Source organism: Callorhinus ursinus, unplaced genomic scaffold (assembly GCF_003265705.2).
Source record: "Callorhinus ursinus isolate GAN/ISIS: 27379988/994484 unplaced genomic scaffold, GSC_fseal_2.0 scaffold10, whole genome shotgun sequence".
NCBI lineage: Eukaryota > Metazoa > Chordata > Mammalia > Carnivora > Otariidae > Callorhinus > Callorhinus ursinus.
Window position 1 is genome coordinate 70,543,693 of NW_027397072.1, and position 17,055 is coordinate 70,560,747.

The window sequence follows — 17,055 nt, forward strand, 5'->3', positions numbered from 1 at the left end:
TATCAAAAATTCACTTAATGTGTGGAGTTCTAGGTACATTTTGGGTTTGTCTCTCTAGGGTTTGGTTGACAATTTATTTCAGTGTGCCAGGTCAGAAAAAGCATTCTGTCCAGAATAGATAACAGGAGAACACATTTTTCAGTTTCCATAATCATGATAAAGGTAACCAGCCTTCTCAATATGTCATATCATTTCTGCTGCATCTTAATAGATCTATGGCTGCAATCTTGTGTGTCAGGACTTTCAGCTAATTGGGATAAGTTATGTATGTTTACATGACTGTTACGATCTATAAAATGGTATTTTCTCTGTAGCTATGTAGACAAACAAACACTTCTTATAATTCTTGAATTTGTTTGCAACGCAAGACTGCTAAGGAGGACAGAAGGGAGGTCGGAAGCTTCCAATTAATATTTATGCTGGATATGCTTAATTAATATATTTCATAAGACAATAAGGGTTGAAATGTAAATAGAATTATTTTTTACCTGAAATATATAAAAAAGAATCTAGAGGTGAGTAGGTCTCTGGTTTTTGAGATCAACAATAATAGTCAAGGTAAGGTGTCTTCCAATAAATTTTGGCTTAGTCACAAAAATGCCAATTTTTATGGCATAGGCCACTTACTAAAAGCCTTCATTACTTATACTGAAATATACCTGAGAGGTTTACAAATAATTAAACGAAAGTGTTTAGGGCTGGAGAACTTGTGGAAGTCCATAGATATGATACACAATCATGATTAATGCATGATAATGACTTAAGTTGGATATAAAGAAGAGAAAGCTGAGGAAGAGAAATGTGCCCACTCAGAAATATAATTAATAAAACTTTCATGAATTTCAATTCCTTTGTCAATTCAATACCAGCCAAACTCTCTTGGTATTGAGAAAACTAATAGGCATAGTTTTGCCAGAAATTCATCATTCTAAGTAACAGTCTTCCTTCCAAAAATTTTACACTTTAATGTATGTATGCAATTCATGGATGGCTTTGTGAAAATTCAAGTGTGGAGTCAACATAAAGACTGCTGATGAACGTTGCAGATGGCTCTGAGCAAACAGCATGCTCTGGGGTGATATTGCTCAGAGGGAAAAATGTGGACTGATTATTACTCTTGCCCTTACTCCAATGAGATCTGAAGAAGAACAGTTTATAGTAAGGTACTTCCAGATTTTTTGACCTACAGGAGCTCCAGACAAGCTGAGTCCAGAAGCTTTCCTTTGGATTCTAGATCAGTAAAACTTCTAACTATTAAGAAATGGATATGTATTGTATGTATGGATGGATGGATAGATCTGATCTGGCAGACTGTAGCAAATAAGCAAATACAGATTTATTTCTCAGATTGGCAACAAATATTCTGAACTGTTATTTCTTCCTGCTCCCTTTAAAATGCAATTAAAAATGCAAAGTAGGGATACTTCTAAACATCTTAAGGACTGTAAACCTCAATAAAAGAGTGTTCTCCTTCAAGCTGGCATAAAGGGAGAGATATTTAGCCATTTGCTGGTGCTCATGTGTAGAAACAAAGTATTCCTTTAATTTGGGAGAATGTTTATTAAAACATACCACATTTATATAAAGCTTGAAGTTGATATTAGTCCAGCTTCTGGGTTTACAAATCAAAACCGCAGTGCATTTTCCAAATTGGAAAATGAAGGATAGAATTCACCTTAATAGAATGGGTCTTAGTAATTGCCAACCAAGACATTCTTGACTTCTGGCATGGTGGATTTTATTATCTATAACTGTCAATAAAGATGAGTAACAAAATTGTGCCTTGAATCTACAAATAATCATTTGTTCCCCTTATGTATTAATTGGTTAAATTGTTCTTTGTTTCAAGAATACAGAAAGCTCTGTGGCTCTTAGTTCATTTCCGAAACTTTAATTAAAGTTATCAAAAGCAAAGTGGCTATTCATTATTGAAACCTTGAAAACCTGAATCTCTGCAAAAAGAATCTTTATGGATTCATTCCTTGATACATGGGAATAGAAGGGAAAAAAAAAATCTCAAAGAGATGGGCTCTGTTCTCTGTCACATAAATTCCAGATAGCACTTTGGAGGGAAAAGAAAAAAAAAATCTCATTATAGTTGTTAGTATTCCCTTTTCTCTATTCCACTGAAAACATAGATTTCTGAGACTTGTCATATTCAAAAGTCCTATTGTATTAATGGAAAAAAAAACACAAAAGAGATCTTTGGTAAGATCTTGTACTTGAAGGAGTTTGGATTTTGAATTCCTTAGGGGATGGATGTCTCATTCATGTTTATAAGTCTTCCACTACCACCAGTCACTTTGTCCCTGGCACTTGATAGGCACGGTGCTAACAGAATTCAAAACAAACAGGTGGTGTACATAGCTCCTCTTGATTCTTTAAGCTATGCATTTGTGTCCTTTTTCAATTCTCTAGTTCTCCTGTACTGCTGGATCAGGTCTTTACTTAGCAATAGCTGATATGCCAGGGTAATTCCACAGTTGCTATAGACTGTATACGTAAAAGGCTACAGGGTGCAGACTGTCCTATAGGACACGGCTGCACATAGAATAATTGTTTTCCTCTTGTAGAGGAAGAAAATCAGCAATTGCCTTAACCAAGCCACCCACGTCGAGATTTCTAAATACAGTTAAACAGTGTTAAGCAAACGGATTACCTCTTAATTAATGAAACAAATATTTAATATTTGGTAAATGTATAGCATTATACTAAACCATGGGACCAAGCATATGCACTCTAAAGCCAAACTGCCTGGATTCAGACCCTGGATCTACCACTTACTTAACCTTTCTGTGCTTGAATTCTACATCTGTAACTACCTTTAATAATAGGTTGCCTTTTTCAGATTGTTGTATTATTTAATGAGTTAGTATATTAAAAGCACCCAGAAAACTGTCTGTCACATGGTAAGTGCTACAGTGTGCTTACTATTATTGTATAGGTTCTGTTGCAGGTGAAAGATTAAACAGAATAAAAGTTTATTTGCCTCTCATTTAAGAGTTTGAGGGGCACCTGGGTGGCTCAGTCATTAAGCGTCTGCCATCGGCTCAGGTCATGGTCCCAGGATCGTGGGATCTAGCCTTGCATTGGGCTCCCTGCTCCGCGGGAAGCCTGCTTCTCCCTCTCTTGCTGTGTCTCTCTCTGTCAAATAAATAAATAAAATCTTAAAGAAAGAAAGAAAGGAAGGAAGGGAGGGAGGGAGGGAGGGAGGAAGAAAACATTACCCTCTTGTCTCAATTTTCTTAAAAAAAGAGTTTGAGTCATAAAATCTGAACTCTGAGCAATAAAATATGAATGAGGTGGCTTTTCTCTGCAGAATTTTCAGAATTTTGTCTTTTGATTCTAATAACCCTAACAGGTTATCTTCATCTGCTTGGTCCAAGGCAGATATTCTCATTGGAAGGGAAGGAGAAGCCCAGTCCCCTTTTAAGGGCATGACTTGGAAGTGCCATCAGTTTTGCTCATTTCTTATTGGTCAGAACTTGGCCACATAGTCACTTAGCTTCAGGACTACTGGAAAATTCTATATATTGCATGGCCATGTGCCCAGCTCAAAGTTTTGTTACTTGTGCAATGGAAACAAAGGTGAAAGTTTATTAGGGCAATTTTCAGTCTCTGCTCACTCCATGTGAGGTTATCTGTGGCTTTCCTACCCAGAGCAGGTGGATTGTGGTGCTGATTTTCTGTATTACACTCAAATACATGGGAGAAATGGACCTTTGCATTTTTCAGACATATGAACATAAATACAACTCAAATCATTACTTGTAACTAAGTTACTTCTGACATCACTAGGATCAGAGCGGTCTTAACCCATTTCTTTAACCCAACTTTCAGGCTTAAATGATGTTTTTAAACTTCAAAACCCACAGTTCCTTTGTTAATATTATTAACTTTCCTGATTTCTCTTTAGCTTACAAATATCCATTAAAGCTATTCACTCTTTCAGAGAATGACTACTCTGATTTTCTTCCTTCCCTTCCTTCCCTTTCTTTCTCCCTTCCTTCCTTCCTTCCTTCCTTCCTTCCTTCCTTCCTTCCTTCCTTCCTCCCTCCCTCCCTCCCTCCCTCCCTCCCTCCCTTTCTCCCTCCCTCTCTCTCTCTCTCTCTTTATTTCTTTCTGGCTCTATCCCAACTCCTTTCTAAAAATGTTGTTTCTTGCCTTCTTCCTCACTATCTCATTTCATATTCTAGGTTAGGTAATACATAAACTTCCCAAATGGCCGCTTGGAAGGCTCTATTCTAGGAATCATTATGGTGATGAGAGTTTGATCCTTGGTCTTCTTTAATTACCTTCATATTTCTTTGAAATCCATTACTTGACTTTTTCTTCCCTAAGCACTAATTTCAGAAGCCTTAGATTCGTTCATAAAGGCTTAATGGATTATAGATTGTTTATTAGCCTAAGGAAATAGGTTTTATTCAAAACATAGCCATTTCAAAAGGACTGGAGCAAAGCAGATCAGCAAGTTAGACTATTTTTTTGTTGCTTTATATGGGCTGTACAGGTTAACCACATTTCTCTTTCATCTTTTTGAAAATAGGGAACAAGTTGAAATAATAAACTCACTTTTTTCAAAATGAGAGCTAGTTATTCATACTATGTACTGAATATGATTTACTTTTTGAAATTATAATAGAATAATGAGCTACTAAGTGGAAACTAAGTAGTGGAAGAAACACATTCAGACTTACTAAGCTATTATCCAAGAGGAAAAAATATACCAATTCCTCAGGAAAAATGAAGATTTTTCAAATAATAAATTTAGAAGTCAGTGTTTTTGTTTGTTTGTTTTTAACATTGGGCAATGACCAGGATATTAAACCATCTTTAGTATTATTTCATTCAGTAAATGAGAACCATACAAATCTTTTGGTGAGGACTGGATTCAGATACGGAATAAACGTACTCTTAATGCATCATCAATAGAGCCAATATATAGCAGACAACAGATTTCTAGCTGATGTAGAAATTCAACCCTCCTGTATATTACAGCCTTCCTACTTTGGAAACGTATTGGAAAGGAAGAGAGAATACAATTGTATAAAGCCAGAAGTGTGAAATCTTCTGTGTGTGTGTGTGTGTGTGTGTGTGGTGTGTGTGTGTGTGTGTGTGTATCCGTATCCATAAATAAGCCATTTCCTGAAAGGGTCTACATGATTATATAGCCCCGTTACCCAAAGTGCTAGCTCAGAGTCAGATCAATTTTGAACATAATGAAAGGATGGCATTTTCTGCTGCAGTATGCCAATATCTTTTGAAAATTTCATATCTACAGAAGACAGAATCATTACATGTGAAAAGTGGACAGGTTACCCATAGAGAGCATGTATTATCTGAAATAAATGTTCATTTCAAAAGGAAAGTTTGAGTGACTTGGTTTAGGAGCAGAGACACCCCTTAATCATAAAAATCAGTTTTTAGAATCTTGCAGGAGGTAGGAAATATATCCACAGACAACTATGCTACATTCATTTCCCAAATATTATGTGTAGAATAAAGGATTGTAAATAGATTATGTAACAAATTACTGAAGTGGTATACTCAGCAGAAATTTTAGAAGCTAGGTCTGAGAAACTATTCAATAGAAAGGTACTTGTTTATTGAAAGGAGAATTTCTCTCTTGGGGAGAAAAGAAGCGGCAGGTGAAATATTTTTCTCAGGTTCTGTGGATATTTTAAGTTGGTGATTTAGCAAGTTGGTCTATAAAGAACTTCATAAATTTGGAGAGGTACTGCAAAAGGCTAACAGGAATCTTGATTACTAGCCTGAGTTTCCATATAATTTTTAGGTTGTCTCACTGAAGATGTCCCTGGGATTTCCCAACAAATGTTCAAGAAAAATGTAACATATCAACTGAGGCACATTTTCCTGGAGGATAGTGTTGCTTAGAATAAGAAAGCCAAGAAGAGCGTAGAAATAAGTGTCTAAATATTTAACTATTTCTATTCCATTTGTGTTATTTTTTTTTTATTATTTCCTCATTGAAAAACCTGTGCCTTGAAAGAAACAACATTATTTTTCTGTGGTAAAGACATTGGGACCTTGAAGAAAGACATCAAAGAGACTTGTCATAATCTTTGTTTTAGTTCTTTGCCATGTCAGCACTATGGCAACGTCATCACTGAATCAGTTGTCATTTCAAGATCACCTTTTTCTATTAATTCTAACATTGGTATAAAATTAGATTCATTGGGCAAGGCTAAAGAATTGAGATGTGCTAATTAAGAAAGGGGGAAAGCAAGGAGAAAACTACCTCTGAGCCACATTGGAGTATTTACTTCTCTGAGCAAGTCAATGCCTGGTTTGTGTTTCCTCGGATCCTTTGCCCACATTGCCCATTTTGCCATTAGATATGATCAAACTCCTCATCATCCTTCAAGACCCATTTTAAATTGTTATATTTTGGAGAGGTCTTCCTCAACACTGCAGGGAAAAATTACCCTTCTCTTCTGTACCTAGGTCAATAGTTGATATCACAATTATAATCATTTCACTTTGCAGTTTTAATTATTCTATTACAGTATATCTAGCTATCCCAGGAACTAGTCAGATCTCAATCAAATTACCACCAGGTTTCTATTGGTTCTTGACACGTGAATCTCCTATTGTGAGGTGTCGTGGTAGAATGGAAAGAGAATGTAAACTTTGAAAAAACCTACATTTGAACTTGGAGTCACATTTATTTTGTGCAAATTATGTATAATTTTGCTGAGCTTTAGTTCTCTTGCCTGTCAAATAGAGACAATGAAATATATTTTACTAGGTAGCTCTGTGAATTAAGAGAAGAAATTATATGTAATCCCATAAACATTGGTTCTTAGGTGTACTCATCACCAAACTGGTTCCTCAGGTCTCTTCCATGGTCCTTCATCATCAAAGACCTCAAGCACAACTCCTGTGGTAGCTGCATGAAGTCAGTCATTTCTGAAGCACTTTCTTCCCTCACACACTCTCCCATGCTTCCCTTGTGTAACAAAGTTAGATGGATGAGTGACAAAGGCTTGGAATCCTTTATGAGTTTGGTAGTTCTATAATTAAATGTAATCAATCTATAATTTATCTAAAATGATTGTATATCAACTAGGCATGAAACCTAAGCATCCCATTCATCTTCATATAGTCACAGTGAGTATTACTGACGTGGTCTGCCTAGAGATGCTGCCCACTGAGGAAAATCACCTAGCACAGCATCTGGAGTAATAGATTTTAAAAAGCAGTGATTCTGTGTTTTGCATATGCTGGCCATTAAGACTGATTTAAAGGTGTTGCTCTATTCAAATAAGTTTAGGGTGAATTCCAGGGAAATCACTCTGATATAAACTAGTGAAGCTTTTTACAAGTAAGTGGGGGGGGTTGTCTTCTCTCCCAGTTGTCTTTCAGTGCAATAAAATTTTAAGATTTGCTCAGTTATTTGTGAAGCGGTCTGCATTGTGGTTTTGTGTGAGAAATTCCCTTATGGCTACTGACTTGCTCACTCCTTACAGAATAATCTTCATCCTCATTGAAATTTCCAGTTATTTCTGTCAGATTGCCTTTTGAAGTAAGTCAGTCTGTAAATCTCCCAAAAGACTGTCTGGAATTTGGTAACTTAAGCAATGACAGAATAAAACAAAATTCAGAACCTACATTTGTGAAAGGCGTTTTGTAGGACAAGATTGAATTCAACAGTATTGGAGTACAAGTTCAAATTTATTGTTTATATTCTTTCTATTCAATGTAATTGCATTAGTGAACAGATTTTTTTCCCACATGGGAATATTGAACAACTATGTACTATTTCTCATTACTTTGTGATTTTCTATTAATATTAGGTACAGGAAATATAGAAAATATGACAATATTAACTAATGACCTTCCATTGTAAACATTTGCCCTGAGTCTCTTTCGTAGGAGTGGGGATGGAACTTAATGGCTTCTACAAGCTCTCTTGCTCCTTAAAATCAAAGCACAAATTTAGGAGATGGTCATCTATGTTAATGGTGTGTTTTGTAATGTTGATCCAAAGTTTAGCAGGAATTATGAGATTCAGACCTAATATTAGTTGACACCACATGCTATTGTACCTAGTGAAGGGTAGGGAGACAGACAATCAGGGCATGAGAAACAGAAACAAAGAATGTGGATACCCTTTTTAGTCATACAAAGTACTTCTAATAGTTAATATATTTTGTCAAACCTAAATTCTTACAAGTCCATAGCCAGGGCTGGACCAAGCAGTAATTCCAAAGAAACCATTCTTCTTCCCTCTTTTTTTGGAGTTTTGCTATCCTCTCCTTTGTCCATTCCTAGGGATAAAGTTTTACTTGGGAAGACATGAGGTTTAAATCTTCCCAGAAGAACTTGTGTATTAAAGGGACTCTCTGAAAATGGAATGGATTTACTACACCAGGATCTTCTTTTCACTGATCAGTACTGATGCTCTTTTGGTAAGAAGATCTTGATGTATGTTACTTATCAAGCCAGAGATCAGCCTGCCCCAACAAGGCAGGAAATGCCTCATTCATTTGATTTAGCTCAAGCACTATTCTTTCCTGCCACCCCCTCACCACCACCCCTCAACCCCCACAGGATCAGATATCCCACACTTCCTGGATGCTTTCTTTCTTTCTTTTCTTTTCTTTCTTTCTTTCTTTTTTTTTTTTTTTAAAGGCAACAAATAAAGCCAGACTGGAGACAGCATCTTCTGTTGCACATCAGGCCACCCCACCCTGTAGTCCCGCCAAGCGTGAGGCGGTCCCACTCACATCTCCCTGGGGAGCAACACTGAGAATGGGCAGACACCAAGGATAGGAAGGAAAAAAAAATCAGGAGAAGTAATACTTTGCTTGACATACTTTGTTTGACATCAGGTCTGGGTAGAACGGTTTCTGGCAGGGCTGATGTCCCAGGTTCCGCTCAGCCACGTGACAAGACCCACACTGGCTCTGGTGGTCCAGGGGAACCAGCCAGATGAGATCAGCCAGAACACACTGATTTCAAGGTTTGTATTCCTTTCACCCTTGGCCCTTTCTCAATGGGCTTCCCGATATCCTTCCCCTGGAGCTTGAGGCTTATAGCTCTCTCAATTTTGCCCAGAACCTGGTTATTAGGAATGGCTGGTCCACTCTTGTTGTCCCCAGTGCCCTGCGGCTTTTCATTGATTCTCAGCAGCAAGTCCTTCTGAGTCAGCCCCTTGTTCTACTGGCCCTGCTGGATCACCTTGCCCACCTCCAGGGTATCTGGTCATGGTGCAGCTTCTCAGTTGCCTTGTCCAGCTTGGCCGTGTTCTTGATGATTGAATGCTGTTTGTTCTGGCCCATGGCCCATTTCTTGGAGGTCTCCACATCTCTCTCAGCCGCTAAGATGGCCTGCTTTGACTTGGGCTGGGCAGCTGTGGGCCCTTCTTGCAAAACACCCTCACCGTGTCCCAGTCGCTCTTGGCCACGGCGGGTGAGCAGGTCCTGCATGGTTCATCTGGTGGCTCCATGGCCGTTGCTCGAGACTCTCCTGGATACGTTCTTGTTTGATATATTCAGGCATCTTTCTCCTTCACGGTGAGCTTCATCGGATGAGGACAATACCTTATCCAACTTGTCCTCAGTTCTCAGCATATGGTGAATCCTTATTTCATGAACACATGAATGAATAAGTTAATATTTGCTATCTAAGTTTATTTTTTATAACAGAATACAAAGCATTATAGGAGAAATCTATAAAACGTTTCTGTTGTTACTCGTTCCAGATACTGTAAATACACTTGCTGTTGTTATTGTTTAAGTAAGCATAGTGGAAATGTGCATTTCAAGGAAAAAGAGGATTAGACATAATGTACATTTGCTGTACAGATAATTGACTGCTAACTTAGACTGTCTTGTCATTCTCTGAAGTATTGTAGATTAATTATTTTGCTCTCACTGTACTTCATAAAATGACATATTTGCTGGAAGTGGCTATAAAGTCATGAAACCCATTTGAAAAACCTTATCAGAGGGTCCCAATGAATGTTATTCTTTTAGGAAGTCGCCTAGGATTATACACAGTTAATACAAAGATGCTGATGCTACTCAGCGAGGTTTTAGAATTCTCTGCTTCTGATGTCAGAGCTATGTTGTTGAATGCTTAGTAAATCAGTTGCATTTTTGTGGACACATTTTTTTTTTCCTTATAAGGAGGAGACCCACTTAGGTTACTGTGAGAAATGGGAATGCAAAAAATGTATATAGGAAACCTTCCCAGTAGCCACTCAGCCAGGCATTATAAAGAACTAGAACATGGTCATGATGCCTGAAGTATCATAGCAAATTAAATGAACTGGTCATTTTACCATCTCCTTCTACCTCAGGGCACTTTTTGGGTGGCTCATCTCCCTGTTCCTCTGATTTCTGAGGGTGTACTTCTCCTTCTTATGACTTCACTTGTTTCTACTGACTTCTCATTTCTTCTATAGCCTTTCCTCTACTTCTCCTTTCCTTATACCACTGTATTGTGTTTCCTTCAGAGATGTTCTCTTTGGATTCAATATATAGAATTCCAGCAGATGGAGTTCCTCTGCCATATTGCTTCATAGATCCTTGCCTCCCCTGTTTCTTCCCTATGGAGGGTTACCTTGGCCTAAGGTGTGGTGTATTTGTGCCATCTCTCCTAGACAGGACAGGCATATTAGCATGAGGAACCCCTATGTCCACTTCCTGCAGAGAAGTTTATGAATATGGAAGGCACTTTGTACACTTAAGAGACAGACAATTGCTATATGTGTTGTCTTCAGCTGGTTTTTATTCCTGTAAGCGGCAATAGCCTTGCTTTATATTGAGCCAGCTCAATTCACTCCACAAATATTTATTGAGGTGTCCCCTTCTATTCCAGGCAATGTGCTTCTCTCTTTTATTCACTGACTATAGTTCTAAATGACTTAAAAAGTATGAATCGAATCCAAGTTTAACGGACGAAAATTTGGCATCATTGAGATTATGTAAGAGGCAATCAAAGGAGAGGTTCTGCAGGCAGTGTCAGGCATGCTCTAAATACGTTTGGGCATTGGTAGCTTCTTCGCGACAAATTTCAAAGTGTCTGCTTTGAAGAGAACAATATTCATTTTGATCTGTAGGTTCTGCTATGTTTCATGGCGAAAAAAATCTGTCATATTGCTTTTTTTTTTTTTTTAAAGATCTTATTTATTTGAGAGGGAGTGCTTGCGCACATGAGCAGGGGGAGAGGCAGAGGGAGAAGCAGGTTCCCCGCAGAGCAGGGAGCCCGATACTGGACTCTGATCCCAGGACCCCGGGATCATGACCCGAGCTGAAGGCAGACGCTTAATGACTTAGCCACCCAGGCGCCCCTGTCATATTATTTTTTAGCTACACATTACCTACGTCAGTCTTGAACTTTCTAAAGGCATAATTTTTGTGGCCTTGATCCTTGGGAAGCCCACCCAAAACTCTTGAATGCTTTTCTGAAATGGGGGCATTAGGCCTGCCTGTGAGGCAGTGATCAGTTCTGACCAAGGGCTGCAGAGACTGACATGGAACCTGTCTTTAAATTTTTATTAATATATTTCAGAACTTGTCAAAGGTTGAAAATGATTGATGATGCTTTAAATTAAGGATCAGCATTTTTTTTTTCTTTAAAGGGGCCAGATAGTAAATGTTTTAGGCTTACAGGCCATAGCTCTCTGTCACAACTACTCTACTCTGTCATCGGATGCTTGTATGCAAAAGCCACCTTAGACAGTATTTAAATGAGCAGGCATGGCTGTTTTCTAATATAACTTTATTTATGGACATTGAAATGTTAGTATTATATAGCTTCCATATCTCACAAAATATTTTTCTTTCTTTTCAACGATTTAAAAGTGTGAAAATCCTTCTTCACTCAGCAGCACTGCAAAAAGAGGGGATGGTTTATCCCATGACCTTAGTTTGCTGACCTTTGACATAAATGAGGACACTAGCATTGGGGAATTTCCCACATGGAAGGTTGGTAACCTGCAGGGTGGCTGCAGAATTGAGGCAGCTTCCAGAAGCCATGCTGTGGGTGAGTTATCTGTAGCTCTGGTGTAAAGCATTTCAAAAGTCCCATTAAGGTTTAATAAGCTGGTGATGGAGCAGCAATGCTGCGCATTAGAACCTTCTATGGGTGACGTGAAAATGCTTACTCAAGGCTCTGCAGGCCCTGTAAATACCAAGTCTTTTGGAGGCCCCTTTGTTTAGATTTGAAATGGGGTGCTAGAATTTATTTCTCCTGTAACTTAAGTTCCTGGACACACCAAATACACTTGCTCTTTTCCAAATAAAAGTCAGTTTGGATTTATTTAGAGACTTTGCCCTCGTGGAAGAAATATCAGAACAATATGTCTGAGAGAGCAGGATACTCATCTTTGAAAATTAGGCAGGCCTCCGGCATGGTTAAATTACTCCAAGCTGGTACTGGGGACATTCCTGTGTGACTCATAGGACGATGGCCTTTCCGGGGGTTCCTGACTTCCAGGGATAAATGTCTCTCTAGAGGTAGGTTTATGGGTCACAAAGGTAACATTGAACATCTGGCCAACTTGTTTTCTCTCCTTGGCAAAGTATGGCCTGTTTAATTATTTCTCCAAGTCTGGCCAAATGCCCTTTGATGCCTCACATAAAATGGGTGCCTAAGCAAGCAGTTGGGAGGACAGTTTAAGCTAAAATCCTTCCTTATTTTAAAATAATTCCTCATATTTCATTTTGGTACTTGAAGGGAGAGGAATGCTTTAATGGATACATGTGTCTGGGCAACTAAAGCGAAATAAAACAGGATTATTTGCTGAAACTGCTTAGTTCCTGTGAGTAGGAAAGCACAGGAGTCTGTGTTTCCTAACATCAGATTTTTTACGCCTTAATTCAGAGCCTTATTTTTTTTTTTCCCTTTCAACTTTGGCGGTTCAGCTCCAGGAGCAAAATGAAAAATTCCTTTCCCGCCTACAGTAAGTGTACACTGGCATGATTACACTGGAGGGTTTTTCTCTGCTATCTTTCTAGAAATAGAACTATTCTGATGTCACGTGGCAACATTACAGCCACATTCAACTGGTAATAGTACCTCAGCTGCAGGCAAATGGGCCCTGAGATAAAACGCAGCCCTGGAAAGTGTTCCTGCAACCAGCCTCATTTGGAGAAAGTGCTCATTAGTTAGTCAGACTGTCAACTGCATAAGGCTAAGCCCTTCTAAACCACTGCATGCGTTTCTTGGCCCCACTCTTGGTCCAGAGGAGATCTGATTTTGCTAGTGTTATTTCTTTAAAAACTAAATCTGTTTCTCTGTTGCTCCAAACTAGCCCTCCTGACTCCAAAGCAATAGATTATCAGGCACCCAAATTCTGCCTCCTTCCTTCTCTGCTTTACAGTGCGCATGTGAAACCCGTGTCTTTAACTCCTTCACTGAGATCCCCTTGCCCTGCTGGCTTGACAGCCCAGGAAACTAGCATTATTTGATTATCTTCCTGCAGACACTTTTCTCCATTATTAATCAGAAGGAATGTTCAGATAGGAGAATTTTCATGATTACAGTCAAGCCTGATATTATGGCGATCGGTTATATCAAGGAACCACCATACTTTTTAAAGAAGATATTTGGCAAATGTGACCCTTAGAAATCTTTATTTGCTTTCTCTCTTGTTAACTACCGAACAACTCATGCGAAGCAGACCCAATTGAATAAATTGTTTGTATTTGGCAGTTTGTGGAAAATGTCTTCTTCAATTTTGGATAAAGTACTGGGTAGATGAAATAATTAAGTGCCATCTGAACTTTTTTGGGAGTAGGAAAGAAGTGCTGCTTATTTGTCATCAATTATCTGGCATCAATGAGTTTCTCTTGTTGATTTTTCTTTTCTTGGGTCTAAACGTGAACTTGGAGAGTTTGTGCTTTTCCATGCATGTGTGCATTAGGGACAATATCTGGTACTATTTCTTCAGAACAAATCCAAAAACTGTTTTCTCACTATTGTTCTTAATTATCTTCCTTTATTGTCTTCTAAAAGCATCTCCCTATTTCATTTAAAAATTAATTTCTAATTGTTTCTCAGTATATAAGTACTAACAATATCTGGGTTGGCTCAGGATACATTACCATTTGTGGTTTAGAATTCTGAATATTGCCTTTTTTCTTGTAAAAAATTAATGAATTTGCCAAAGGTTAGCTGATTATGGAATGCACAGATATTATATTTCCTTCCTATGCACTGAATTCAAGTGTCTTGATTCTATTTGAAATCAATAACAGTGAGATGCTGTATGTTTTATAGATAAGTAATTTATATACATGGCTATTTATAAGTTATATAAATGTGTTTGTAATGCATATATTTGCAATATGCATTTCAGTTTAAGACCTTAATTAACTAACCCTGCCCTGAAAATTCATAGCTAATATTAAATTGCATTTAGAATTACAGTGAAATGACACTTACTTTATGTAGCAGGAAAGAAGCCAAATAATACAGAGTTTTGGCAAATACATCAAAACAGTTCCTGGTTTCTAATAAGATGTCTCTTCTGTCAGTCTTGATTTATATCACACACTAATATAAAAGGACAGTAGTGAATAAGGGAAGATTTCTGTGGAGAATAATACTGGGGGGGGGGAGAGCTACACATTACTACCACAAATTGCATATTTGTCGTAGGGGAGAACTCACCATCGTAGGGGAAATGAAACTGCTCAGCTTCAGACATCTTGTTTGCGTTGTGAGAAAGACATCTGACAATTCTCTCTCTTTTTTTTTTTTCCCCCTGTTATCCTTTAATAAATAATAATGTGCAAAACTTCAACTTATTTGATGATCAGTCCCTGGCTTTTTAACCTCAACTTTAGAGCTCTGTTGAGTTATACATTCATTATTCCTTCATACCTTCTTAGCAACTGGCTCTGTTTAAATGTACTCAATCTTCTTTAGCTCAACATCTCCAAAACCAAACTAACTTTCTGTTCAGTTCCGTGTCACCTTCTACACCCCCTTTCTCCATGTATTGACAGTCACCACTACTAGGTCAGCAAAGTCAGAACTCCAGGCTTTGTCCTAGATTTCTTCACCTTTCTTACTTGTCTCAAAGCTACTCCATCACTGAATCTTGTCTGTGGTCTTTCCTTAAAATTTCTCCACCGGATTCTCTCTTCACTCTAACCTTACTGTTTTAGTTTAGGAATCTGTTTCTTCTCACTGGGATTGGTAGAGTCACCCCCCAAAAGCTATTCTTTCTCCAGTTTTATGCCACTCTGAATCATCCTTGTGTCTTTATTGTGGGGTTTCTCACCTCATCAGTACTGATATATGGGGCTAGGCAATTCTGATTTGTACATTGTACGATGTTCAGCAGCATCCCTAACCTCTATCCTCTGGATGCCAGCAGCACTTCTCCCCCAGCTGTGACAACCAAAACTGTTTTCAGACATTGTCAAATGTTCCCTGGGAGTAGAATTGCCCCCCACTTGGCAACCACTGCTTTAGTCCCATTATTAAATACAACTCCTAGCAAATAAGTATTCAGGAAGTGTTTGATGAAAAGTTTATTCATATGATGCAACCTAATTACGTACTGTTTGAACACCCAAGAGAAAGATTTCTTTGAGTTTTTGTTTGGATTGGACATTTAGTAAATCTTCAAACACATATTTAAACTGTGTACCAATAATACATACTTTTATTTATTTTATTTGTTGTTTCTGCACTCCGCCCTCTACCAGTTCAGGGTCCTTACCCCAACAGGAGAGCTCCTTAGTGCCCATTCATTTTACAAGATCATTTATAGATCAATGTATCAGGAAGTGATAGTCTAGAAATACTGGTGGGTCATCAAAGGAAAAAATTTAATACATATGAAATAATATTTTAATATCGCTTCTTAAATGAATAAAGCAAGCTGTAACTTATGGGAAATTGAATCTTATCAGCAACTAGCACTTATTTTCATTTGTTTAAAATGTAGTTTTATCGACCATGTGGTAGACTATGAGAATGATAACACTTGGAAACTGAGACCAGACCATTTCATTATAATCCATCTGTGCCCCAGTGAAGACTGCACCCTACAGTCAGATAGTAGAAAGCAAACTTATCTTGAGACATGCTATAGTTAGTCATCTTCCCTCTGTTGCAGCTCCTATCTTAGGGAAAGAACGCCTAATAATATTCAGATGATGTGAGCTCTGAGCAGTGTCAAGAAGAAAACATTCCTTCAAATACTGGTTAACATCTAAAATAAAAATTATGTAAACACCCTTTTGGAAGACAACAATAACAAATCTTTATCCGTTGATAGTTCGTTCACTTCCCTCATAATATTTTCCATGCTTACTGATACTGAAGATATATTAAAAACCATAGTGAAACTTTAAATATACATTCATTATCATGTTGGGGGAAGAATGTAGAAAGAAAAGACAGTATTTGATTAATATTCAATTCAGGAAAGTATAGGAATGATATTAAATGTGGGATGTAAGTGCACAGAACATGTAGGTACTGAATAATCCAGTCGGCTGGATTATTTTTATTTGTGTACTTGTTCTTTAAAAAAAGTAGTGAGGCTCCAGCTCAATGAAATGAAAAGGCAAAGTAGTTTATAAGCCTATTCCTATGGGTGATCATGATTTTTAGAAGGTTATAAATTGAAAAGTAACTTCACTAAAACATAGGGAGTTCTATTCATCAATCCTTAGCACTTAAATGCCAAAATCAACATAAGTTAATGTACAATGATGATGATGATGATGTTAAGAAGAGATAGAAGCAGAAGCAGCAATGAGATTAGTACAAAATGCCACACTATTTCTTAGGGGCTAAAAATAATTTCCCAATTATCAAGAGAACACTGAATTTCAAACTCTAATTTTATCTTAATACTTCTGAGATAATGTGAATTCATATATATTTATAGGAACTCTTTGAAGTATCTTTTCAATTATACAGCAATCACTTTTCCTCAGGATTTTGTAATGTATTCACAGAGATAACAATAGGATGTAAGAAATTTTTCTAGTTTTTTTGTTTTGTTTTGTTTTCCTTGGTTTGGTTGTTTGGCTGGTACTTGTGGTTTATCAGTTCATC

At 37.7% G+C, this 17,055-nt stretch overlaps 1 protein-coding gene and 1 pseudogene across 22 annotated transcripts in view; one reads left to right on the top strand and one right to left on the bottom strand.

The window, feature by feature from the left end:
- The window catches only part of NRXN1 (neurexin 1), a 1,133,502-nt gene that overhangs the window by 753,311 nt on the left and 363,136 nt on the right, over positions 1 to 17,055 (top strand). The window lies entirely within an intron of this gene.
- On the bottom strand, positions 8,962 to 9,472 carry LOC112821521 (endothelial differentiation-related factor 1 pseudogene; annotated as a pseudogene).